Source organism: Ambystoma mexicanum, chromosome 3q, assembly GCF_040938575.1.
Source record: "Ambystoma mexicanum isolate Mex_15411 chromosome 3q, UKY_AmexF1_1, whole genome shotgun sequence".
Taxonomy (NCBI): Eukaryota; Metazoa; Chordata; class Amphibia; order Caudata; family Ambystomatidae; genus Ambystoma; species Ambystoma mexicanum.
In genome coordinates, this window is record NC_090926.1 from 476,987,335 (window position 1) to 477,013,932 (window position 26,598).

General features: G+C 40.7%; 1 protein-coding gene across 2 annotated transcripts in view; it reads right to left on the reverse strand.

Moving 5' to 3' along the window:
* GABRB2 (gamma-aminobutyric acid type A receptor subunit beta2) overlaps window positions 1-26,598 on the reverse strand; it is a 1,186,575-nt gene that overhangs the window by 99,998 nt on the left and 1,059,979 nt on the right. The window lies entirely within an intron of this gene.

The following is a 26,598-nucleotide window of genomic DNA, read 5'->3' on the forward strand; positions in this document are numbered from 1 at the left end:
ATTACAGCAGAAAGTTCATTGAGGGCTACGCAGAGATCACCAGACCCCTGATTCATCTCCTCAAGGGGGGGGTCAAGTGGGAATGGGGTCCAGAACAAGCCGAGGCAGTAAGACAACTCAAAAGAAGCCTCTCACAAGCGCCCTGCCTAGCTTACCCTGTCAGAAACAAGGAGTTCTTCCTGGAGAAAGGGTTCTCTAATACGTGCTTGACGGCAGTATTATACCAAAAGCATGACAAGGTCAATAAGGTAATCTCCTATGCGAGCAAAACTTTATCCTCTGTGGAGGAAAAATTCAACGATTGTGAGAAGGCACTCCTGGCAACGGTGTGAGCATTGAAGAATTACGGCCCGTTTATCCATGGGGAACACATCATAGTGGAGACTCCACACCAGCCTCTGCAATATCTCCAAAGTGACAGAATCCGGGCCAGAAATGTGAGTAATTCCAGAATTACTTCCTGGATTCTGTCAATGCAAGGCTTTCCTGTGGAGATCAGATATGGACAAAACAAGAAGAGTCCCCTCGCGCAAGTTCTGGCTGACTTGCATGATTGTGCCAGAGAAAACTGTCTCGAGGACGAAAGTCTAAAAATCAAGAACAACACGGAGGCATACCTTAATTCCCCACACAAAGTGTTTGAAGAAGACAAGTGTGAGGGAATTCCCACTGTCTATGTGGATGGATGCTCGTACCATGTTGACAACAACGGGGAGAAAGAACTGGTGGCCGGCGTAGGGAATGCCTGGGTGAAGGAGTTTCCAGAACCCTCCGCTGGATACAAAATTGGTCCCCGAAGTAGTCAGGTGGCAGAGTTGATGGCTGTGCATCAGGCCATCCTCACTGCTGTCCAACATCAACTCCACGAACTGGTCATAATCACTGATTCGGATTATGTACGGAACGGGTTCGTGGAGCACTTGGTTAATTGGAAAACCAGAGGCATGTTATGTGCTAATAACAAACCCTTGAAACATGGGAAGTTAATCCAAAACATTGATGATCTGGTCACATCGAATGGGAGCACCATCTACTGGAAAAAGATCAAGGGTCATTCCAAAGTAGAGGGACCAGACAAATCTGGAAATGACTTAGCTGATCAGCTGGCCAAAACCGGGGCCATCCAAGGGGATCTAATCGAAATAGATTCCCTGCTGGGGGAAATCCAGGTCACTGCTATCACTAGGTCCCAGACAAATGCTCACAATGATCTTTCAACTGCCCAATGGAGCAAGGAGACCCCTGATGCTGATTTCATTACAGCTCAGAAGGGGGATCCAATTATTGGTAAGTTTTACCAACACCTTGAGGACCCTGAGAACTTTCCCCTGACGGATACCGATTACATTGGGAAAGAGGACCTAAGAGTGTTGATGAAATGTCCAAAAATGTTCCGAATCCAAGACGGTTTGTTGGTAAGGAAATCCCAAGCTGGCCATGATCAGTGGGTGGTTCGTACCTCATTCCGAACACTGGAAATCTTAAGAGAGGTTGCATACTGCCACACATGGGCCAGGACGTCAACCAATATTTGAAGGGTTGTCTTGTGTGTGCACAATTTCAGCCAACATCCCTCACACACCGGGCACCTCTCCGAAAGAGGGGAATGACACTCCCATGGTCAGATTTGCAAATTGACTTTGTAGGCCCCGTGATTCGCTCTGCTAGGGGGAATAAGTACATGTTGACGGTGACATGCTTGTTTACCAAGTGGGTGGAATGTCTCCCAGCCCCAAATTGCAAGGCAGAAACTGCAGCTGCCCTGATGATTAACCACATCTTTTCCCGTTTTGGTCTACCTCAAAGGATTGAGTCTGACAGAGGTAGCCACTTCACCAGTGAAGTAATGACAAAGATGTGGGAGATACGGGAGGGGTAAAAGGAAGCTACACATTGCTTACAGGCCAGCTTCTTCTGGAGCAGTGGAGAGATACAACCAAACCATTGTGAGCATATTAAAGAAGTTTGTGGCAGATTCTGGGCCAAGTTGGGATATCTGATTACCTCTGGTCCTAATGGCCATCAGATCTACCCCTTCATCTGCAACCAAAATGTCACCATTTGAGTTGATGATCGGGCGCAAAATGGTGCTTCCACAGCATTTGCTCTACAGGACCCAAGAGCAGACACTGATAAATGCCTCCACAACTCATGAGTATGTGGAGAATTTAAGGAAACACCTTCAACATGCTTTTGCCTATGCTCAGCGGAATCTAGAAAGATCAGCCGAGAGTATGAAGACCCACTATGACCTGAAAACTTCCAGGAAGGAATATCAGGTGGGGGACCGGGTCTATTTATACAACTTCCAAAGAAACCAGGCAAGACAGCGCAAATTTTTGCCTACATGGAAGGGACCCTTTGAGATTATAGACAAGATCTCCCCTGTGGCCTACAAGATCCGCATCCCCAAAGGCGGTTTGGCAGAGGGGGAAGACAAGTGGGTCCACATAAACCAGTTGAAGTGTTGCCATCCCAGGCACACTTTGCAGCAACTGGAGGAGTCCTCTGCAATCCCAAAGGGTACCGCTCCAGAGTAATTCAATTCCAACCCTAAAATATCCTACATATAGCCTATCAAATTCTGTGTTTCTCAAGTTTATGTGTTCCTGTCTCTTAATTTAAAAAAATGTGCATGTTCATACCTGTTGAGTTCTAAAATATGTATGCCACCCCACTATATCAATGGTGGGGGAGAAATGTCCATGAATAGGTATTGCCGCTCTTCCTTTGTCGTCCTAGGAGAAAGAAAACATGGAGACTGGCCAAGGAGGACGACCGGGGACCGGGAGCCGAGACCCGAGGGGCCTAGGGTACCGCCCAATCCTCCCATCAGGACCAGCAAGGAGAACTGATTGATCGACTGGAGGGAGGAAAAGATGCTGAACTGTGCCACCTACAGGATTGGAAGAAGATAATGGGGACATACCAGTGCAAGGGCTCAAAACCTCCTTTGCACCCAACTTCCCCTCGACTTGAATCAAAGCGCAGTCGGGCGGGGGGATTTGTCATGAGTTTTGACCCATGTTGAATCAATAGACTGGGTAGATGTGGGGATGAGCTGTCGCCGCCCATTATTCTATCCCAGAACAAACTAAATCAATAGACTGGGTGAATGTGGGGATGAGCTATCGCCGCCCACATTCACGCCAGAATAGGAGAACTGCGCAGTTGGCACAAGACCACTCCAAAGATACAGCCTTCTTGTGGGGAATTAATTTTCTTAATCCCGAAAATGGTTGCATTACCAGTACTCACCACTATCAGAAAGCCGGTGTTTTAAAACCACCAGACTTTTGTGTAAAACTGAACAAATGAAACAAAACCAGACCAAGGAAAGACTTGCTAAGAGGTGGATACAATGTAAAACTATATTCTGAAATGACTTGAAGGAAGTAATTATTTAATGTATATGTAAAAATTGTCAATTTGATTTGAATGTAGAAAACTGGGAACAAAAAGTGACATTTAGCTGAAACCTGGCTTAATGAAACTGAATTCTGCCTGACAACTACCCCTGACAGGAGTTGATACTGGATCAACAGCTGTGTTCCCAGGCCTGGCTGCCAGGCCTGGCTGCATCCTGAGGTCACATGGCCCTGTAGATTAGATTAGGGGTGGAGCAGCTGGGGACTACAGGGAGTTGAAGAAAGGCCTGTCCTGGACTCAGGCAAATGTTATATTGGGGGGCCGTAAAGTGGCTTCGTCTTAGGGGAAACTGGGAGGTGCAGTGCCTCCGCTAGCAGCTGAGCTTGGGGGAAGTGGATAAACCAGTTATTTCACCCTGTGATGTGGGAAGCCACTCCCCTTTTTGACCAGGGCATAATTTTAAAAAGATAGATAACTCAAAGTGCGGACTTGTCAGAATTATATAAGTAAATTATAAGTAAATTTTACCGCGATTTGCGATTTGGTTAAAAATCCAGCCACGTGTAACCATCAGCAGTCATTTCTTTCCTTGCTAAAAATTCATTTGCCTCTTAATCACCATCTCTGAATCATTGCTAAAGTGAGCCTGAACTCATCCCAAGTATCTCTCACTAACCCTGAACCTGCTAAAGGGAATTAAAACCATTTTCGGCATATTTTTCACTTCCTTGCCACCACATTCAAAGCACTTGGGTCGGTGTTTTAAAACTCATACCTGATTTCTCTAAGTTGCTGGGGGAGGAATTGAACTGAATTATATTTGATTGCATTTCTAAGAAATGTGTGCTCTCCTCTTCATCTCCTTACATTGCATAAAGGGGGGGGGGTGAATTGTCAAAGAAAAGTGATTGCTTGTTTTGATGAAATCATAAAAGTATTTTTGCTACTTTATCCATCCTATACTAACTCCTCATTGATTATAAAGAAGTGTGCTAGTGTCAGATTACCCATTGTTGATTAACATTATATTTCTAAGGGCGATATTGATTATTAATTTATTATAAAAGCGTGGTATCTATATTTTGTTTTATTTTTCAAATAAACCTTTTAAACTTGCAAAAGAGAACTATTTCTTGGCTCAGTGGGTTCAGGGGGATTCTAAGAGAGGGATGTTATATAGGGGTAGTCATCCAGAACTCATGAACTGGACATAAAGATCTATCAATAAGGGTTTCCATTCAGTATCCCAGACTAGGCATTGACTTAGCTGTAGTGTTGAATTGAATCTTCTTACAACATGATAACACTCTCATCAATTGTTGAAAATGAATGATGCTGTAGGTCGCTGTTCTGCCTGATCCTGGTGTGGTGCAATTTGTTGCAGTTGATTGCAGTGCAAACATCTCAAAAACCTTGCATCCTAGGGACTTGAAACGTGGTTTTCAAGGTCCCATTTGTTCCTTCTGTCGGGACTGGTTGAGAAACAACATTCTTTGTTTCCCTTCCAAGTGAACATGGTTTACAGCTTCTTTGGCAGGTACCATCTCACAAAGATCGTCTGGAAAAGTAATTTCATCTGATGCAGCAACAATTTGGAAAATTCTGGAATGCTACCTGCCTTCACCTTCGCCTCTCAGGTCCATTCGCCTCTCATACATTGTTTGTTTCACTTCTCGGTGAACATGGTTTACAGTTTTGTCGGCAGGCCACAAACCCACAAACACATTTTAACATTTGCTGAAATCCAGGGAAAGGGGTGGGGTGTCCAGATATCATGTAGCCAGTAATGTCTGAAGGGTCCTAACAGGTAACTATGCACAATTTAGTGCAGATTGGTGAAACGGTCTGGAATTGTATAAGAAATAACGCTTCGCCGAGCTACAAATCCACCAACAAATGTTGACTTGTGCCGAAATCAGGGGAACGGGATGGGGTGTCCAGATGTCATGTAGCCAGTAATGTCTAAAGGGTCCTAATAAGTAACTATGCAAAATGTGGTGCAGATTGTTGAAACCGTGTGGAATTTTATATGGAACAACGCTTTGCCAAGCCACAAACTCACGAACACATTTCAATTTACGGTGAAATACGGGGAAAGGGGTGGGGTGTCGGTATGTCCGGATGTCATGTAGCCAATATTGTCTGAATGGTATGAACAGGTAAGTATGCAAAACCTGGTGCAGATTGGTAAAACAGTGTGGAATTGTATGAGAAATAAAGTTTCACCAAGCCACAAACCCACCAACACATGTTGACTTGTGCCAAAATACTAGGAACAGGGTGAGATGTCCAATGTCATGTAGCAAGTATTGTCCAGAGGGTCCTAACAGGTAACTATTCAACATCTGGGACAGAGTGGTGAAACAGTGTGGAATTGTATAAGGAACTCCATTTTGCCAAGCCGCAAACCCAAAAACCCACAAGTTCTGTGACAAACCCAGACAAGCTTTGAGTTTTATATATATAGATAAAAGACCACATAAACGACCATTGTCATTCGTAGAGTAGACACGTTTATTTTCTGTCTTCTCTTATGTCCCTAATCCTTGTTCCAGAATAGAGTAATGTAGCAGTAGAGAGTGAATATCTCTCTTGTGCGAGTAAGGATCATGCTAAATTGGTAATGTGAGAATTGAAGAAAGCACAGCAATATACACCATATTCCTGGCCTCCCTCCATGATGGTATGCTGGGTACTGACAGTGATAGCATTCTGCTAACACTGGTGTTGTCTTTCTGTGATTTCCACAATGGGCTATGTTTCTATGTTTCTATTTGTGTAGCGTTCTTTCATTGATGGGTGACATTTCAATGGGGTTTTTACCGAGTACATTTTACTGAAAAAACTCATTGAAATATATAGGGGGGGCGGGGTTGAAAATGTGTATAAGAGGTGGGGGTGGGCCTGAATAGGTAAAAAGCAATAAGGATGGGGGGTTAAGGGGGCACCCCCCAAAAATAAAAAAAATAAACAATTTCGATGAAAAACATTGACATTTCATCCATCGATGAATTGACATAGAACCGTTTCTATTATTAGATTAACTTATACAGTCCTCCAGAAGTTTATTGTATCTTGAGGTATTTCTTTGGAGAAAAAATGCAGGGAAAAAACACATTGACATACCCTTTACAGAAAAGGCCAGACCGTGGGAATACACACGTTGCATAATACAATGTAAAGGTATTTTTAAATAACCTATCGGTGGTGATAAAATCATGCATCAACAAACATGCTCGTGGGTGTAGTCAGATTATTGGAGATCATGTCTGTTCGCAACACCTAACTGAGAGCTGAATTCATACCATGAAAATAAAGGAAGACAGGGAAAAGTGCTCAGTTAAAAGATTGTATGGACAGCACTGCTTTATCTCTTCTTCAACACACATCTCTGCAAGTGCAGAAGTGACAGGGAAGGAAGAAATACTATAAATCATTTTCGAAAACCCTAAAGATGGCCATTTCTATGGTTACTAATATTTTGCTACACCTGTACATGTACAAACAAGTGGGTGTTTGATTCATAATTGTTCCAAATGCCTTTAATCCACTGATTGTCAAGACTTATCGAGAGAACAATTGGGGAGACAATGCTAAAGTATTTTCTGTGACCATTCATATAAAACATGCCCTCCCTTAAAGCTGTTTCCACCACAGGTATCATCAGCCGTGTTTACTTCATTCATTGCACTCTCATGTCTTTCCTCAGACGTTCCCCTTCCCTTGCAAAACGATTCACTGCTTTAGAGCTAGCTCTGTGGTTACATGAGCGAACAATCCATCCTCCCCCGCCCACAACCCCAGAAATAAAATGTAAGATAAGGGAAGTATTCCTACGGGAGCCACACATGCTTTGCAATCCTGGAAAGAAACATATGTGTAAAGGGGCAAGAAATCCATGGTATAAACATCTCTAAGGGTCTGAATCATGGAATTATTTGCACGGTTCAAAGTGACTTTGCACTACCAACACAAACCCTGATTCATGGAACTGTGCACAGTGTATTTTTGCCTTGCAAAGTCAGTGCAAATACATTTTTGCTGTACAAAATGAACACGTTCGTAAATCAGGCCCACAGATTGTTGCTATTTCAGTTCTTGTCAATGGAGCGGCTGTGGGGAGGGGTGTGGGGGGAGTTCATTCTGCAGGAGTGTGCACTGAGCCAGGAATGGTATAACATTAATGACTTGCCATGACCCGGGTCCCTTCTGTCACATTCTATGTTGCCAGGGTGAAAGGATCGGCCTCTGCCAAGTGGTTTGGGTCTCCTGCTGAGAATGTCACCCGGGGATGCAGGTGGAAAACACCCCAGTCGCCCTGCGGGCGGATGCGGAAACTCGATGACAGTTACAGCACGAGACACGCATGCGCCACTCTTTTTGTTTCAGTCAGGAATAGCAGGCGTTGGTGGAGTGGGAGGGTTGTCATCGCACGCTCAGCGTATCTCTTGCGTCCTCTCCCAACAAAGCAATGCAGGGAAACTTTCAGTCAGGAGCTGAACTCTTGCCAAGTTATGTTATGTGAAACTGCATCAAATCACCAAAGTAGCAGCCTTAGAGCGCCTAGGCTTGTCCAGGAGTTTATTTTGACCCCAACATGGGTATCGCGACCTGGGGTATGCAGGAGAAGGGTAAAGCTACGAAGATGGGAAAGGGGAGAAGTATTAGATATTCAATTCGTTCTCACATCGGACAACATAAGGCAAAGTAATGAATACATTGCCTGCACTACCCTAGAAATATTCCAACAACGTATCTTATAGAAGTATCTCATCTTTTAATTCTTCAAAGACATAAATGCGTGACGGCAATACGCAGACACAACGTATGATATGAATTTATAAACCTTTACAATGTTCCATTTTCTCTGTTTTTAATTTGCACCTGCGATGGTATACGATCTATCAAACAAATACAAGAAATAAGTTTTGTGCTATTTGCGCACATTAAGCTGGCAACTTTAACAAAAAATAAAATGACAAGCCAATTTCGATAGCTTTTTCTGTTCCATTAAAGTGTGAAGTGAAAAAAAAAAGAAAAACACAGAGAATGACAATAGGCATCAAGATTCGTTTTTTCCACTCATCAATTGGCACTAGGTAGCCGTGCACCCGGTCCTGCCGGGCCAGGCTGACGCAGAGAAGCTGCTCATACGCTATAAAAGCAAATTGTGTGCTGAACAAGAGCGAAAATTAGGTATTTTATCAAGGCCTCTCTTGATACTTCTCCAATCATGGCTCATGATTGATGTCAAAGTGGAGGCAAAGTGTCGCAAGAGGCTGCTCAGTATGAGGCGCGCCAGCGAGAGAGTCGAGAGAGAGAGAGAGGGAGAGAGGGAGAGAGGGAGAGAGGGAAAGAGATTGCGAGAGCAGGCAATACAGGAAAGGCTCTTAACTTTCCAATGCCGCAGCTGTTCGCTCCATTTAAGCCCATACCAGGCATTGTTGGTTGACCGGCACAGTTACATAGGCATGTTTTGTTCATATTTATTTGAATGTGCTCGTCGATGTTCATACATGTACAGAATCTCTACTTTGCGCCCTTGGCAAGCTGTTTTAGCAAGGCATGTCTACAGACTTCTTATCTTGGGGTTTCTTGACCTAGCTGAGCAGAGGCATAGACAAGGTAGGGCCTGAGCGGGCAAGGCCCACCCAAAATCAGTAAATGCCCACTCAGCTGTGTTACTGCGGTGGGCTCAACTACATTAGCTTCAGTCCTCACTTGTTAGACACACAACTTCTTAATGTCTGTCTCCAAGACTGTTTACATGCTCTGGAGTACAGCCATATCTGGGGATGGGCTTTTAAAAACTGCCCTGTAAAACTGCTCTGTGCTTCCTGCCCGCATAATCTGGTTGGTGGGTGTGAGGGTAATACATGTCCTTGAACTCCCATTGATGGAACTTATCATCTTTACTTAACATCTTGCAGGTTTCAACTGAGTTTCCTCAAGAAAGCCTTCAGCCGCATTGCATATGAGAAGAAGATCAACATTGTAGCGGATTCATTCTTTTTCAATTGAAGAATGATTATCTCCAAGGCCTAGTACGATAGCCGCTTGTTTTGTTCCTCCCCTTCCTTTCTGCACCCCTCTCCCTCACCTTTTGTTTTTCTCTGGCTCTACTAGAAATGTTGTTAGGCCTAGTAGGTAGTCACCTGTCTGTTTCCATTTCCTTCCCACTCTCCCCCTAGCTTCCTCATCTATGTCGTAGCCCTTTCACTATCTGAAATCTCATCAGGCCGAGTATGATACTTAATTTCTCATCCTCGTTCATGGCCTGTAAGAATGTCACTGTATTTTCCCTTGTTCCCTCCCTTGCTTTGAAGCACTTTGAAACACATTGGGCCTCATTACGAGGTGGGTGGTAAGGGTTATCAGGCACCGGTAAGGAGACCGGTGCCGGTAAACCCTTATCGCCCTATTCCGAGGTCCCTTAGCGGGTCCCGCTATGGGCGCCTGGTTTTAGTAGGCTCCCTTAGTGGGAGCCGCTAAGGGACCAGGGAGCTAATAACGGGCCCGCTATTAGCGGGCCCGTTATTAGCTCCATCCCCATTCCCATTGAGCCCTATGGGGGCTCGAATGGGAATGGGGAATGGTTCTCGGATTGGGGACTTACCGGGTCCTCCAAGGTTGGAATGACCCAGTAAGTCCCTATTTCGAGAACCCGGACCCGGAATGCGGTAAAGGGGTAGCCATGGTGCTAATAGCACCATGGCTACTTCCTGCCTCGTAATGAGGCACATTTTGTATAGGCATTATATAAATAAACAATCATATCATATCATAATGTTTACATTGACAAAGCAAATAAACATCTATGTAACTAAAAGAAAATCTAAATAATTATTCTAGACCAAAGAGTACAATACTCTCCAATGTAAACACACACATTGGCATTGGTTGATAATTTTTGTTTTTTTAAATCAAACCATTTTTCAGAATAAACGTTAAACAACAAATGCACTTCTATTTCTCTGAAACCATCAACCACCTGGAACATCAGACAACAGACTAAAATAAAAAATGTCAATTTTGAAGGCTGATTCAGCTATAAAATGTTGAGCAGCATCAGTTTCTAACTTGGACACAAATACAACGAATGTTTGTAAGGTTTAACTTGGTTACATTTATTCTAAAGGATTGTGTTCAGGGAAGAACTTTTTATTTTGGAGAGCAACATTCTTTGGTGCACTGCAGGACTGCACAAGCATGAGAATATAAACTTGAAATTGAAGAGGAATCAAAAAATGTTTTTTAACTGCACAATGGTATTTGAGAAAGTGACATTTGCTATTTAAATAGAGATTATTGTCTTGCAAAAAAAGGGGGAGAAACTAACCTTCCTATCCTACTTTGAGGAGTAGAAACATCGATTCAGGTTTTTTCATCTTCCTAGAAATCTGTGAGACACATTGTACACCGTGCATGCAAACCGAGATAATTTGCTCATGTGAAACCCAAGGAATTCCTAAGTAATTGTTTACTGTCAGAGACACATGTGAGCTACAGACATTTTGATTCTATGACAACCTATTTTAAATATACATCCACATTTCATTTACAGGCCCAGTTCCCATTCAGTGGCATAGCTTGTAAACAGGGTTCCACCAAAAGCCTCCTAAAAACCATCTGTGATTTAAATCATTCTTGGGACATTTATGTAAGTACTGTGGCATTATTGCACTCAATGTTGGTTTGTATTTCAAAGGCCCAGGACAGGTAGATATATCACCAACTGAACGTGACTCTGCCAAGCAGACATTCCCTTTCAGTCTAGTCAACTGCTCCAAAACCCCTATCAGGCAATCTGGTTCTAATGTGGGAAATGCTCCTAGATTCAGCTCTCTCTTAGGAAAGGCCTACTTAACGATAATTTCCATTGGCACCTTCAAGTTGAAACCTGAATCTGCTTGTCTCCGGCCGGAAAAAGTTCTCTTAGTTTGTTGCTTGCTGATACATGTTTCCCTTCTTACTAAATGTTAATATCTAGCAAGTTCCACCCAGGCAGCAAGATATGACACAACAATTTATGATGCCCACAAGAATTCTTCTCTTTGCTTCAATTAGCCCAATGTATTTTAACATGTTGCAAAGTGATGTATTTAACTATGGGTGATCAATCCTCTCAATAAATATGATCAAATTGGATGGAACTATGTCTTTGCTTTAACCTTCTTTGAAGACAATTCTGAATTCAGATACATTTGTCCAATTGCTATCACTGCAGGCATAAACCAGATATTAAAATGTATGCCCTTTAAAATAACAGAATATTATTATTGTAATATTATTATTATTATTATTATTATTATTATTATTATTATTATTATTATCATTATTATTACTACTACTACTAATACTGATAATAATAATATTGTATTACCGTCTTTTAATACATTGATATGAGCGGGGCCGCACCCCTGAATGAACACCTATTCTTCTTTTTTAAATATAATTAAGGGTTCATAAATTAGAGGCTATGATTACCTTATTTGTCTCCTTAAAAATATATTAATATTACCAATGCTTGTTGGAGTCTTGCTATCAAAATACCCTGTGAAAAAGGAAACAATGTAATAGGCTCCTTAATGGAACTAGACACACATTTTAAAAGAGGCTGCCAGTTTTCAGAGTCTATTCGCGGCAACTGCAATTAGGATTATATTTTAATGGTTCAGCAATACCTGAACCCTTTAATCTTGTGCTCCTCTTAGAAATACAAGTCCACCAAATTGACCTGATCCAATATTTATTGCACATGTATCACAATTGTATTGGTATTTTAAAACAAGCTCTCCATCCTGGGCACACACAGTTGAGTCTATTCATCTCTTGTAATGGCTTAGGGACAGTGATTGATAAAGGAATCTCCTTTACAGTAAGATGACACTTGCATTCCTGGTTGCACAACAGCACTGCATTAAACATAAAGTTTAGGTTTTATCGGAGTTCATGCATAGATTAGCATTTTAGGGTTACATGTAAATAGGAAACAAGCTCATTGTGTAATGTGTAATGGTAATAACAGTTTAATATAGTGGAGGCCTATCAAAAAAGTTAACTCAATGTATCAGATAAAATGTAAAAGAAATTCCTGTCTATTATCGCCTTGCAGAATACTAAAATATATATATATATATATATATATATATATATATATATATATATATATATATATATATATATTTATAAATCTGCATATTCTTCAGGAAAGATGAATACAAAAATACAGAAACTCTTTGAATTATGCAAGTTTGATTTGTAAGAAAACATATGTTCTTGTTATGTTTAACATTATGTTAAACTATCTTTAAATGCAACAGCCCCCAAAATGTCTTTTCTGAAATGTGTTACATATAGTCAAAGATTTTCTACAAATACCAATTCAAAGAAAAGTGAAATAAATTATAGTTTCTGTTGTAATAATGTAAGTTAGCAATATAGACTTCATTTAAATTGTGTGCATTCATTGAGCTTGGATTTTTGACAGTATTTCAGTTTTGACACGTGATTTTGGGATAGGTCATAGGATACAATGGGCCTCAAATGTCGGTTTTCTGTCATGCAGGGAATGGTTGCAGAGCTGGGAATGGACTCAGGCAGCAATGGGCTGAGCAGCAATGATGGCCCTCCATGTGGGATGAATCTTGGGGCAGGGTTGGGCCACAGGGTAGGGATGGACATCTGGGTGGGGATGGGCCACAGGTTGAATATGGGACTATGGGGGCAGTGAGTATTAATCTGAGGATGTGCATTGGAGCGGGGAAGGGCATCACAATGTGAATGGACGTTGGTGTGGCAATGGTCTTTGACAGAAATGTATTTCATAACAGGTATGGGCCTCAAGGTGGTAATGCAACATTGGTAGGGATTGCCTATGGGCAGAGAAGGGCAAGTAGCAGAAATGTGGGGGAAACACATAAGATGAATGTTTGTTAAGCTGTGACTGCAGGTACAGTATTTCAGTATATCTTATTCAACATGATGATGTCAAAACAGATGGATTCAACTATAATCAGCCAGTTGTGATTTGAAAAATACTTGATTACAAGTTTTCACTAAAATGTAAATTATATGTCTAAGTTAGAGTTGGCATTAGACAAATATACCAGAAAAGAGAATGCACCACATCAGCATCTGTGCCATTTGGCTAGACACAAAGGAACTAGATACATTGCTGTTACTTAATGGTTTCACATTTGAGTAAGAGCTGAGGAGATCGCCGAGGGAGTTCAATGATTGGCGCACAGATGCCACCTCCTGCCTTTTGCGAGTGTGAATCCTGACACAACTCAATGAGCGCTTCATTTGTCCAAAGTCAATATATTGAGTACCATTACGTTGAGTAAGAACAGGACCGGAGAAACAGCCCTAAAAAGTAGGATACATCTAGCATAAAGCACAATATACACACATGCTTTATTTAATTAAACTGGGTGAGTATGCTCAGCCAGAATGATGACAGCAGTAAAGTGTTAGGTGTAAGACAGGGATAGAAGTACATACCCAGAAAAAGGGATTCAGCTAAATTAAATTAAACATTTCAAGCAACATATGAACCAGCTGCTGGGAAGGCACTTGATTTACTAGTTATCCGTGTCCAATAAAAATAAAACACTTCTACACAACCCTGCTGACACCTCACAATGGTGGCAGATATAACCTTCAGAAACTGGCAGTGGCTGGAATTAAGCCTGTTATGATTTCACCTGAATGTCGGGGTGGAACCATGGTGTGTTCATGGATTGTTCCTTGTTCTTCTTAGAATGTATTGTTCAAAGCTGGACAGTTGGTGCAACTGCATCCTTAGAGCTGGCTTTGTGTCACAGGGCACAGTGGTGTACTTTCAAATAAACACCTATAAGATAAACACTTCCTGATGCAATTCATTTACCCTTTACCATTTACCCTTAAAACGGCTCAGTTGCTTCTCGAAGCTAAGTCCACACTCAATAAATACATTAATAATAATAACTATGATACAACAAATAGATGACGATGCTAAGGGAAGCAATAATTGATCTGAAAAAAAAAATATCTGATTTTGTGAGAGTCAAAATTGCAATAACAGTCTGTTTGGGAGGATAGCACAGCTTACTATGCGAGTGATTTTGCCATCAATAATATTAATAACATATGTTTGTTAGATCTCACACCCGCTGATTGAAGGATGATTTCAATACCATCAATCACTTTGTTTATCATGTCTTTTACCACCACAGTGGTAGCACAATGCACAAACTCCTGGCTGTCTTGGGGACAGGTACCTGTCCCTATGAAACTAAGCGAGACAAAAAAGCTCCTGCGTGAGACACATAAAACCTCTGTGACTCTGACCATTCAACTCTCATTCTCAACCGTTCTCAATACACCAACTTTTCAAACCATATTCCTCCTGCAGGGACATAACCAAGGTCTTATGAACAACAAAATATATCTGTTTTCTAAATTTCAATGTACAAAAGTACATATTTTATTATATAAAAATACAATTAAACCAATGACGGTTTTGTGGCAATAGAGGGTGGACTAATCTTCACAAGTAATTTGTGAGGGGGTTAGTCCCGGGAGGATAGCTCAGCGGCAGCGTGCGCGTCTTGGAAGCAAGACGACACGTAGCAACAACAGGTTCGATCCCCGGGTCCGCGCTTAGAAACCTTTGGGTGTTTAAGCGCGTTATAAATACGTAACTAAGGAAAAAAAACACACACAATTACGCAACTAAGAAAAACAAAAAAAGACAATTCCTGTAACAGCGCCTCGATGCCTGCGGGCTGTGTGAGCGCTTTATAAATGTGAAATAAAAAAAAAAAAAAAAAAGAAGTGACTCAATATACTGGAAAAAAAGGGATAAATGGCTTTATAATGACCCCTTTTATGTAGAATGCACATATACCGAAACAGTTATTGTATTTTTTTGGGAGGGGGGTCCCGCCCCAAATCCCTGAAAACCGAAAAAATGCTGCATTCCGGAAAAAAGGTGTTTTGTGAACCAAGCTGACACAAAATCCACTTCTCCCTTCTATAGAGTCTAGACTAAGAGCCCAAATTCCTTTCTTGGATCTGCATGAATACGCTTGGTGCGCTGTGGGAACCAAAACAATGTCGACAAATGTGTGTTTTGACATTGATTGTGTGTAGGTTTTGACTTGACCAACTCTAAGTTTATCTAGGCCTTCATTATGAAAAACAGCACAAAAGTCCCCTTGGTGAAACTGCAATGTCTTGCATAAATGGACTCTTTACTTCTTGAGCTGTTGCCGTTGGGACTCTCGACAGTCTCTCTCTCACGCAACAAATGCTGTTATGGATATGATACTTAAATCATCCGATTTAACTTATCGTTGCTGAATTCTAACTCGCACCAGGTTTTTCCAAGGCAAAAAATGTCTCTTGGAGTTCTAATAGTGGAACTGGGTAAACTCCAACTTTGGCTTGTGTATGCTGCTTGTCGCCGAGAGCATTACATAAGCTCTTTCCTTTAGTGAAAGAATTGCATCCGTCAATTAGTCTGTCAGTCTGTCATTAGAACATGTAAAGCACAGACGCTGCTGCTTTGTGTCCGCACGTCTTTCATTGACAGTGTTTGCTTTGAAGCAGAGGTGCCTATGAAACTAACGACAGACTTCATGATTAAGGTTCAATCAGTAGTTTGGACACAGCTGATGTTAGATGTTCTGCAGACAATATCCCCTATATAAAGTGACTGAAAAGATATGATATCTCTCTGGCCAATACTATTTCTGATTCTGTTGATTTTCTTTTCTTTGGAAGCACTGAAACTCTAGACTGAAGACAGTCTTTCAAAACCTGTACTCAAGATGTTAAGTTCCTCTTGATGCATTTTGGCAGCACTTTAACAATATTCTTTTGAATAGTTACAGTCCTCAAATAGTTGCTGTATTTTTGCATGTACTGGGTTCAGTGGGAATAATCACCTCATCCATCAAAGCAGGACTGTGTGTTCCTCTTTGCTGCCTATCTGCATACTTCCTGCTCAGAACAGGTCTACAAATGCTCCGTTATATGTCTTATAGGGACTGTAAATGAAATGTATTGAAATCAGAAAATACTAACACCTTAGCATCACCACCACACGTTTGAATGTTGACTTGACAAAATGACTACTACTTTGCAGTGTTGTAAGGAGGAGAAGTATCTATAATTGTACACAACAAACCAACAGTGATCCCAATCATGAAGGAAAAACAGTAACAGCTTAAGATGTCTCTATGATCATTTCAAATGGACAAGGGGGGGTGGGGCTTCCCAACAGTACCACAATCAGTTCTTGGTGGTTTGGCTGTGTTGAACCTGGATTCTTATAGGGCATTGTGCAGGTCAGACCAGGTCCCAATGTGTCAAGCCATGTAGGTAAGCCTGTAAGCAAGCAGTGATCGAGTGGTTCGTTGATTCGAAGTAGTAGCTCAGAGCATGTCAAAGATAGTGCTTGAACGATGCAATTAGGAGGGATCACCAGGGTCGGTTTGAAGATTGAGCCAGTTCAAAGTGCAGTGACTGCAGGTTAGGATCGATGTGTGATGCTCCAGTTGTTCGGGTCGTGGTTTGGTGATGGTTGGAAGCTGTGTTCCTGCAGATCCAATGTATGGATTAATAAGGCAGCGATTCAATGTCAAGCCGTTTGAAGTGGTTGGTAACCAGTGGTTCTCATCAGTCTGCGGTGTAATGCTCTAGTGATACAGAATGAGGGCTGGTGTTGAGTGGGTACTTTGATCTGAACAAGTGACACGTTTGTCTTGGGCCACTATCCTTGGCTCTAGGACCTTGTTCTCATTCTCCCAAAACAGAGAAGACTGGCACACACATGCTGTGGTCCTTCACCTCCAGTAGGTCCAGGGTACCATTGTAGCTGTCAGAAATCTGGGTCTTGCTCAATCAGCAGTTCACCCCCAGTAGGCCCAGTGAGCAGTCAGTGGAGCTGAGCTTACCTATGCGTTGGAACAATTCATCTTCACCTCACTAGTGTAGGGCTTTGGAAAGGTTGAGTCTCTGAAAGCGGTCCAAAATAAACATTTTCATTGATGCCTGGATGGTTCAGAAGTGAATTAAAAAGGGGTTGGAATACCCCATCCTTTATAGGCAAAAGCCCACAAGGGATTGCACAAAAGCAATCCTTGTTCAATAGGACATATTTCTGTCCTTGTAACAAGTTGTTCTTACCTCATTGCATTATAGCAACAGTGTGTTATGCTTATGAAAGTAGGGGAGACAGGAAGGATAGAATAATAAAGTGGAATACTTCCCCGACTGTGCTGATTTCCCTCTATCTACACTAACCCTGTCCCCTTCTCAAACCCTTAGGATCAAAGGACCTTTGTAATGTAACACACTGATGTGAAGCTAGTCTTTTTGTTTAGGGTGTCCCTCTTTATACTTGATTCCCAGGACCGTTCTTGCTGTGGGCTGTGCTGCTGGAGATGTGTTACCTCTCCTCACAAAGAATTAAAGGAAAGGCATAGTCACTTAGTCTCTTGTCCTGTTGCCTGGCTATAATACACACAATCCTTCCCAAACTGGCCAGGGCTCACAGTGTTGACATCTGTATCGGAACTCAGTTATGGCTTATGTTCATAGATGAAACTGCCATCAGGAAGATAATACCTGATAATGATGTAGTTCGGAACAGATGTGCACATTTAAATCCAGCATCAGACACCTGTGTGAATGTTAACCTGCTCTGTGCTACTTGAGAGCAGGAACTGCAGATCATGATACTGATTAAACAGGGCACACGTGAACTGTTGGATATATTTTCTGGAGGAGATACACCTAACCTTGTGACATTTTATTATTGTGGTAAATTGTGGTATATTTTATTGTGGTAATGTATTGGTGACTTCCCTTTTTATAGTGGTAACAATCCCCTCAGAATATACCCTAACACCTGTCCTTCTTCTCAGGGTCTTTCAGAATAATAGCTACTGGACTTAATACACGTATATGTGACAGTATTGCCTTTTTCTCAGCAACATATCTACGATGCTGAGCTATGCTCTATCAGTCAACACACAAAACATCTTACATTATAACCAAGTGATTGGATACACATATATCACACACTTCTAAACTTACTAGGAAAACCAAAAGCTCACTTCAGATTTGACCACCTGTGGTCAAATGAATTACCACCTACAGGAAAATTGGCTAGTCCCTGTGAACTCTCAACCTCTGTGCCAATGAGTGCAGTCATGCAATGAACATCTGACTCAATATGTTTTAGGTTTCTAATTTTATATGCTAATGATGTTCAGAGTTGTTCATATAAAATACATCATGCATATAAACCATGTGTACAAAAGAGAAAAATAGGAGATTATATGTTACATTACAGCTACTAAATGTGCATTCATGTGGCCAAACTTTACTTATGACCCATATTCTCTTAGAAATTGGTAAGATTTATGTGCTGCTGTCTGCGCAAAACCCCTCTTTCTTGGCTCACCACCAATAAGGATGTCACAACCTCGGCAACTCCTCAGCACTCCCTCGCCAGCAAAGCATCTCAGACTGCCTGTCAGAGCCCAGCACTCGGGCAGCCCAGCTCCCAGCACAGGATCCCTGCACATCTCCTGCAAGTCAGCCTGTCCGTCTGAACACACACCCTCCCTCAGCTACTTTTAAAAGCTACTGCTGACATTCATAAGGACCTGTCTCTCTTCCTGAACATGCCCACATCACCCAACCTGCTCAGTACTTTTTCAACGCCTGCTAAACTATAAATGTATCATCTCTCTTCCTTTTGCTTCCTGCAAAAACACAATGGCCTTTTTAGCAGCACATAGTTCATATTCACAGCCTCTGCTATGCTGCACGTTTAATGAAAACAGCCAGTTCATAACTCATTGCAGAAGGGCATTTCAAAATAATTTCCAATTTATTTAATCTGAACCAATTTGCACTCCATGGTAAGGATAGGGAAATCAGTTTGTTAAATGGGAGGTTAAGTTAGTATGTTAATGTATATTAGTTATTAAATTTGGTACGAATCCAGTCAAATGGAACATTTCTCTGAAATGAACTAATTTCAACACATGCTCACAGCAATGATGTGTGCATTTCCATCGAATGCACGCGCTGGCCATGTACGATGTTTGCATTTTCTACATAAACACCTTACCACCACCTATACATGAACCCCTGCATTTCACTTCCCCAGTTACCTCTACATACTTATCCCTACAGAGCCCAATGCTATTGGCATGGAGTTTTGATTAAAGGGTGTCTGTTTAGTAAACTTTTTGTCAAACTCAATATAAAGGGTCTACTGTTTGACAGAAAAGAGGGCAGCATTAATGCATCAAAGCACTTTTACACTTTTAGTGTGCTCTCTATTTCATTATAGTGGCTTTCCAGGGTGTAGGAGGGAAACATAGCAGAGTTTAAATATCTGCCTTGCTTTTCTTCCCCATCTTGGAAGAGCACATGATTGTATGCCTGTATCGGATTTGTATGCATTTGTAAAACAATGAATTCCAATACAATCTGCATCCCATATACACCTGGTAAATAAAAGGTGGATTACATTGGAATCCATTACAAAATGCCGCCTGCAAAGCATAATTTGCAGGCAGCGTGTTATTTCTCTTCAGGATTTAAAAAAAGTTGCATTAAGAATTAAATGATGTGGATAATCCATCTCAGAAAGGGTAGTCTGTTAAACAGGACCCATTTCAGAAAGCTCCATGCCAAATGCATAGTGAACATGTGCCCTGCTGCATCAGTCTCCTGACCTGCATCTCCTGCACATCAGTGGCACAGAGAAGGTTCAAAGGTTGCAGGTGCCCAGTTTGACAGCTGTTGTGACACCAGCATCACTGCAGACAGAGGTTATATTTTAAATCTGTACCTCTGCTGCAAAGCCATAACGATTGTGAAGACTGTGAATCAGATTTGTATCATACTCATATCAAATCTGTAAGCTCAGACAAGCTATGGTATGGCTATGTGTATTTGTAGCAGCCAGCATGATGATAGGGAAGAAATGCTGTCTCTCGCTGACCATTTTGGAGGTGGGTACCCAGCTCCTGCCCAGGAAACTCTTAGCAGGAGTGCTTCTGGGCACCATGCTTCAAAGAGGCACATCCGTAACAGTAGGACCAGCCTCACACCAGGGAGTTGCATACCAAAACACCTTTGAAGCTCCAAGGTTGGGAATGGGAGTGGGGGGTAGAATAGTCAGACAGACAAGAAGAGACTGGGGGAATGGTTCAGTATGATGCAAGAAGGCAAAGATCACTTGTCCCCGTAGCAGGGAAATGACCCCTTAAAACAAGCTTGATTTTGTCCAATCCCCTCTGTCCTTTAGCCTTTAAATAAAAAGGGTTTCCCACTCCTTTCCTGATTCCTTTTGGCCCCAGAAGACACTTTCGGGAGATCAGTCTTTTTCAGTCTCATTGCACCAGCAAAGCACATCACCTGTCTCTCTTTAACAAATAGATCACCACTATGGACACCTTTCAACCACTGCATCTCAAATAATGCATCAGACGACCCGCATCTTCCCATCATCCCCTGCTCGATGGTCAAACTGATTGTCATAGCCTCATCAACTGCACCACTGGAATACCAAATTGAATCATATGGAGCTCGGCTTCGAACCCAACCTGATGCTGCCTCCTCACCACCTAGACCTCTGTGAATTGCCAAATATGAACTCAGTGTTAACCACATGCACAGTGCTAAGAAATCAGCTCAATGCTGTTGAATCACCAAAAAGAGAATATGGTACATGAGTTAGTACCAGCCCCCATGGTCCATTCATGGGACCCTGAAGACTGATAAGACACCCTGTTGCACCTGTTTCCCCAAAGGCATTTACTTTTAAATATGATTTTGCTGCAATTTGTTCCTCTTCACCCCTGATACAATACCCAGGATGCTTACATTTGCCCGTTCTACATGTTCTGTGTTCTTTCCATAGGTGTGGGTATTTACTAGAGATTCTTTATAGTTGTGCATTGATGTGTTTAATTCTAATTTTGCTCCCCCTGGACGAATCCACACCAAACTTTGCAAAAAAAAAATATATGGGCCACTCTGAATTGTTTTGCAAAGTTTTGTGAGACCTAAATTATAAGTACTGAAGTTATAAGGCACCATAGTTGTGATATGGTGCGGTGGTTGAGGGCAGGGCCTAGAGTCTTGCGTGCATGGCCGCAGGCCGTAGGCCATACACCCAAGAGTCTAGGTCCTGGCCACAACCACTGCAGCATATTACACCCATAGATCACACCCATAGAATCGAAAATCTATCAAATGTTTGAAACCTACAGTTTCTGTACTGTTTGATTCGGATAGTTTGTGAAGTTTTGGTAATGTAATGTCATTAAGATGGTAGGGTTTGTTAACTTTAGTATAACATATCCATGGAAGTGAACATTTTGAATTGTGGTGTATGGTTAGATGTTTGCTTCAATGGTTCTGTTATGCAGCAGTATTTATGTGTTCTATTAGAATATACTCACTGTTTGATTTTTTTAGATTGGATATATGTTTTTCATGAGTTTGGTAACTGGAGTACATATTATTTTTCAATTTCTGTGATAAAACAAAAAGAGCATGTTAGTGTATGTATTTTATAAAGACTTATTACATTGCATAATAGACATTTCAGGTTTGTTTCAAGCCTCATATTAAGTAGTTTACAAACCAGTGTACTGTGCAATTTGCTCAGTTTCTGTGTTTTTTTTTTCAAATCATTGGGTCTGTGGGAAAACAAATCCATGTCGGATTAAAAAAAACCTTTTTTGTTATGCTACAGTTTGTTTTTTTCCAGTGTTCACTTTTTGTTTCTGGACAATGTTCTATCTGTTGGCTTGTTGCAGATTTTTGGAGCAGTTAGATACCTGTTGGCGTATTCGAACTGTCTATTGTTTTAATAATTTAGTGGTATTCATTTATCTGTTTGTTTGTTATAGAATCTTGGGGCAGTTAGATACATGTTGGCGTATTCGAACAGTTTATAGTTTTTTAATTGAAGTTTTGTTAATGTTTAAGTACAGATTAGTTATTAAATTTTGGTTTTAAGAAGATTAAATACGCATTTGTAAGATTTCCTGGTAATCTCTGCTTTAGAGTAATGGTACTATCATTACATTCAAACCATCCACATTTCTTTTTTATATATGCAGTGTAGTTACCTGCATTGGTTGTGGCTCCTGCGTGGTAGATTATACCTATTGTTGTGAAGGTTTTCTTACCAAGTGGTACTTGACTGTGTGTGAATCCAGTCAGCTTGCAGTTGTTTTTGGTACCATCTGCATTGTAACGTAGAAATATTAGTATTACGTATTTACTATGTGTTTGTATTAGTATGGTGGAGCGATTATCTGAAGTGCAGGTAGTACATAATCTACCATGGTTTGCATTTTGCCGAAATGGAACGGAGTCACAATTAGGTACGGATACAAACACGAAGCGTTCATTAGGGATTTGTGCATGTGTCACATTGTTGCACAGAGTGCATGTATGTTTCCACATGTATGAAATCTGGAAGATTTCATTTATAGGTATGTTTTTGTTTTCCAGTACTTCTAGTAAGTACATTAGAATTCTTGTGGATCTTCTTGTGAGTTTATAGTGAATTTCACCATTCCAGCACAGTAGTCCAATTCTTGTCTTATTCAATGAACACTATACGTGTTGTCAGGATTTTTTGTTGCGTTTCTATGAAGGACTAACATTTGCAAACACAATTGGTCTGTACTGTGTAAGTAAATGTTGTCAACAATTGGTGGCAATTGAAATAGAATATTCATTGCTACATTTGCGAAGCAATTTACATCAGTTCTATTTGAAAATTTGAATGGACCAGATAGTTCTGTGTCCAAGTCATTTTTTCGGAGTGTGTGTTGCTTCTTTGAAGAAGTACCTGAGTTACTTTGAGTAATAGGTTCTTCTTTGGTTGTGGTAATTGATGAAGTATTAGCTTCTTTTACTCTCTTTAGAGGATTTACAGTGAGAGCCGGTTGCATTTCTGTTTGAATTAGTTTTCTTTTACAAGGTTTTCCTTTTTGTGGAACAGGATATGTTTTTAAATGGGGTGTGTATAGTGAACATAGTCTACTGTATTCTAAAATGCAAGGAATATCAGCGTTTACTTTATTTGCATCAAAGTTTATTAGAAATAGACTGTCAAGTGTACGTAAGCGTGATAGTGCTATGTACTACGTAGCTCATGCCTTCTTTAAAGACTGTGTTACCAATATCTATCAATGTTTTGTCTAGGGTAAGACCTTGTGATTTATGAATGGTGACTGCATATGCTAGAGTTAGAGAAAATTGTTCTCTGCGTACATACATGTCTTTGAAGAGAAGGGATCGAGCTGTTGAGCGGCCTATCCTTTTTACTTCTGAAAGTTTGTCAAAGAGAATATTGACAAACTGAATGTTGTCACGTGGGTATGTTTGAAAGCTAACAACTGTACCCAGTGCTCCATTAACTAGTCCTTGCTCCACGTCAAGGTTACGTTTAAGCATTACTCTACAGTTTAAGGATAATTTTAATATTTTCTCCAAACCAGCTATGTTGGAGATAGAATTTTCTAAGGTATTTAGTCTTGTTGTGGCTTGTTGACACATGGGTCGTGTCATACCATGTACATCCAGTTTGTCTGTGGAACAAATTTCAATTATTGGTTGCATTTCTTTTTTCAACATTGTTTAATTGAATTTAGAACAGCTTGCAAGAGTTGGCATTAAGGACATACAATTGACATTTTTGTGCGCTAATTGTTCCATAACATCAGTAGCACATGAGTTATCGCCATAAAGTGCAAGGATGTGCTGGGTTTTTAATATTGCTTGTGCGTCTTGAGATAGTACAACAACTCTAATACTTTTTAAAATGTTGGCGTAAGTGAGGTCTGCAGATTGGCGCATGTTTTCTGTTAATTCTCTGTATTGGAAATGTTGCCAAAGGTTGACATTTCCTATGCTGCCAACAGTTTTACAGCAGAGTTTGTGTCCTAAGGTTTTAAAAATAGGTTCACCTTTCATTGGTGTCAATTGAAGAAGATCTCTGAAAACAATAATGTGTTTTCCTCCAAAGAGCTCTCCGTAGTTTGTTTTAAGTACTTCTTGCAATCTGCGGTGAATCAAAGCCAATGTTAGGTTGGAGGACATGCTCACTTCATCTATTGGTCGCATTTTCACTTGTTTTAACACTCTGCGTAGTTCCATTGCAGCTTCTTTAGAAAGTTTGTAATAGTCTTATTTGTTTTGGTGTTCTACTGGAAGGAGTAGTAGTCAGTGTAAAGTGACACTGCCTATGTTGTAGGCAGCTAAACCTGTGGGGGCAGTTACAACCGCTGACAGTTTGTTGTTTGTCAATTGTTGAAGGAACTTGCTGATGATTTTGATTAAGAATGTTTTGCCTGAACCAGCTTCACCACTGACGTTTAGTAGTATAGGTTTGCAATTTTGGCAGGTGCATTCTTTATTTTCATGTTGTACACCATGTGCAATTTCTTGTGTTACTCCTTCAAAAATGGTGCGCTGCTCTTTGTTCAGTTTTGATTCTAGTACAGTTAAGTCTTCTGTATCTTTATAATAGTGAAACATGGTGTTTTCTACTTCTGTCATAGCTAATTCTACCTCATTTGCTATTAGTGGCTGTTCCAGTAGTTCTTGGCTTCCTGTTACAGAAGGTTAACTACTGTCGGGAGTGTCCTTATCTAGTTGGGCCTGGAGTTCATCTTCGTGTTGCTGTTCATTGGGCAACATTGTTTTGTACTGCGTAAAGTTTACATCGGTGATAGTGCTTTCATTTGCTTTGAAAGCGTCTTCATAGGAGTCATAGTTATCTAGTATCTCTTCTTCTTTTCTCCATGGTTTAAAAAGTTGTAGTAGGGACATGTAATATAGTTCTTTCTGTTGAGGAGTTTTTAATGACATTTTGATATGATTAATTAAGCTTCGTTTGGTAAGTTTCACTAAGCTGCCTTCACAATCTGTCACTCTATATCTACCTTTTTTACATCAGGTTTTATATTATTGTTTTAAGGAAAGTTTTGGGCTATGTGGTATAGACACATGGTTTCCAAAGTGGTACTCCTGTTTGGGTAGTATGTGTCCAGTAAATTGTTTTTCAAAATGTCTTGGCTGCTGGGATCATTTTTGGTTATTGTTTCTATGTCCTCATATGATTTGAGAACTCTTTTTCTAGATTTAGCAGGACCAAAACTTAGCCATACTATATTTTAAGATTTTCCATACAAAGCAGTACCAGTTAAATGATCTGCAACTTCATAGGAATCACATTTTCTATGAGAGAGCATTTTTATGCCTAAGCTGTACAATTTCTGAGATAGTGTTTTGTCTGATGATGGGTCATTCCAGAGATCTTGAAGCTCTGTTTTTTCTGCTCTTGTTAAGTAGGCTGTAACATATTGTGCAACTGCAGTGGAATTGTCTGCAATGTACTGCATATATATGTTTGCATTCCATAAGAGGGCAATGATTGCACTGTAATCATTGATATATTTTGATTCTTCTGTTCTTTTTATGTAATACGTGTTCTTAGGTGATTTACCTTTAACAATATGTCTAACTGAAGACATGAAGTTGTTCACTTCACCTGTTTGTGTAACTGGTCTAGGAAAACCAAAGCAGCATTTGGTGTAGTATTTCCCATTGTTTTTGTATTTGCAACAACAGTATTTGCCACATTTGTGTCTTTGAAATTGTACAATTTGTGCATGAAGATCACTATTTGTTGCTTTGATGGAATTCCAAAAGTGACATATTTTTCGATAAACTGTAAAACACTGGAATCACTGTCTTGACCAAATTTAGGAGCATCTTTAATCCATAAAAGCATGTGGAAATGTGGTGTTCCTCTGGCTTGGTATTCTTTTCTCCAAAAGAAGTGTTGCACTTCTCCGAGGGGAGGAACAGTTTTATTACAAATAAATTGTAGCATAGCAATGAAACGATGGTGGAAATATCTTGAAACATTAACAGGATCTAGAGAGCAAAGTTCTCCAGGTGTTAGTATATCTATGTTTGTTTTGTTTTTGTTTGATATGCATAGTAAATCTTCCCATGCATATTCTGCACAACTTAATGTAACAAACCAAGTGGGTGGGCCAGCGTTTCTTATCATACAATGTACATCTACGTGACGTCGGAACCAGTACTCTTTCGTACCATGCATGTTTGTAAACAGATTTGTAATACTTGATTGTAAAACCTCTTCTTTTTCTTGCA